The 2,049-nt window shown below is 30.0% G+C and overlaps 1 protein-coding gene across 2 annotated transcripts in view; it reads left to right on the top strand.

Moving 5' to 3' along the window:
* Positions 1-276, top strand: part of NOVA1 (NOVA alternative splicing regulator 1) — a 151,728-nt gene extending 151,452 nt beyond the window's left edge. For both annotated transcript variants that reach the window (XM_003408507.4, XM_064292365.1), the window contains one exon: positions 1-276. This exon is cut by the window's left edge and continues 5,535 nt beyond it. The gene's annotated coding sequence lies outside the window, so the exon portion shown is untranslated.
* Positions 277-2,049: the final 1,773 nt, after the last annotated feature.

The raw sequence follows: 2,049 nt of genomic DNA, 5'->3' as shown, positions 1-2,049 counted from the left end.
AAATAAAATATTGTTTAAATCTTAAAGTATTCAATATTTTGATTAGATTATTTTTTTAAGGAAAAATATTTAACGTGTATGTGCTGAATTTTTTTTAAATAGTTTTTTATAATTGCAATGGAAGGGCAATTGTCTCATTACAAGTGGTACAGAAGCCAATACTTGGGTTACCATAGATATATAAACAAGAAAAAAATGTGGAACAAATTCTAAGTTCATTTTGGGGGAAAAAAAAAACAGTTCTGTAGAAATGCATATTTGTATTTGTTTCTCTAATAAATCTGCAAATAGCTTTAAACACAAATTAGTTTTAATTATTTAAATTATGAGTTCTATTAAATAATTTAACACCTGTTTTGCCTTACATTTTGTGAAAACATTGTCTCATGAAAATTAGCAGTTTATTTTGGAAATACAAGGTAGGTCTGCATTTATTGGAAAAGTTCAGGTATTTAGAATTTAAGTATGTTTACCTCTATGAAATAATCAAAGAATTTGTAAGGAAAACAGCATTCCCCCCAAAAAAACGTGATATCGGCTTAGCCATTGCCCAAAACAAGAGAGGACCGATTTGTATTCATTTAAGTCCGTATCAAATAAAAGAGCAGCATGTAAGTCAAAAGGTTACTTGAAACAGGTAATTGGCTTCTTTATATATATAGCCATGAAGGAATATAGACTCTTCTGAACCATGGTGCCTCAGTCTTTAATGTGATTTATTTATTATGGTTAAGTATCTAAAAATATATTCCCCTCAAATTGTGACTTTGTTTATAATGCATGTTGGAATTATTTTAGGATGAGATATGATCATCTGTTTCTGTTGTTGAATACTGTAGAGCCCCTGTTTTATGAAAATATGCTTTGTAGAGAATAGATATCCTAGAATAAAGTTGGATGTGTGTTATCTTTTTTTTTTTTTAAGTTGTCATTCTGCCTGAGCAGAGAAAATATGCGAAGCTTTTGTTTAAGGACTCAGTTGAGTATTCCAATCCTGTTGAACTACAAAGAGCATTCAGATTATAATGAGCCTTTACCAAATTTATTGTTGTCAATTAGTAAAATGTTTTGGGGATCTGGCTTATGAAAACTTTAACCATTTCTACAAATGGAGTTCATTAGCTTATCCAGCCTTACAGCTTTTGACCAATGACAAAAATACTGTTTCTTGCCAGTATTTAAGATGATGACAAATGACATCATTTGTTTTCGTTAAAGAAATTTTTGTAACCTAAATTTCAGAATAATGACTTCTCAATATTTCTGCCCATTTAATGTGATTTTTTCCGTAAATATTAAGCTGCATCAGGTCTTTCACAGATTAAGTGATGTGTTAAAAATATTTCAGTATACTTTTCAAAACATCTTGGATTTGATTTTTTTAAGGGATTTCCATATTTTATGTTGTCTAGTCTTATAGATAAATACTCAAAGAGGTTCTGAATAGAGGAAGCCCATAGGCCTGTAATGAGAGAAATCCATGCTGAAATTATATTCTAAAATTATTACTTTTAGGTTTTAACACATAGGTATGACTTGAATTGTAACTTTTTAAAAAAAAATTGGAAGGATACAAATGAACTTACATCTCATTTTTGAAAAATAAAAATAAAATGAACCATTTTGAATCTAGTAAATCAGAGCCTAACTTGCATGTTTTCCGAAATTATCTTAGGATAAATAGTGCCGTCTCAAATTAATTCTATACAAAGTATATTTTGCGGGGGTCCACGTCCTTGTAGAAAGTGTTTGCTAATTAATTCACTACTTATGAGACACAATTCTTAAAGATCTTTACCATTTGTATCTTGATTATGGGTTTGGGGGGTGTTTCCATAACAGGCAGATAGAATGAGGGTAGAGGCAATTATCAGGAGTATTTGCATTAAGACAGCTACTGGTTTAAAAAAAAAAAAAAAAAATTGGAAGGCCAAATTCCCAATTAGCCAGTTTCATTTAAGATTTTCTCATCATTTTGTCTGTAAAGAGAAAACCTCTAAGGTTGAACTCCCTGTGAATTTTGACTTCATGTCTTCCAGAAAATGTAAC

The sequence above is a fragment of the Loxodonta africana genome, chromosome 10 (assembly GCF_030014295.1).
Source record: "Loxodonta africana isolate mLoxAfr1 chromosome 10, mLoxAfr1.hap2, whole genome shotgun sequence".
NCBI classification, from domain to species: Eukaryota; Metazoa; Chordata; class Mammalia; order Proboscidea; family Elephantidae; genus Loxodonta; species Loxodonta africana.
Note: the sequence above shows the minus strand (reverse complement) of the source record. Positions and strands in the feature narration are given on the sequence as shown.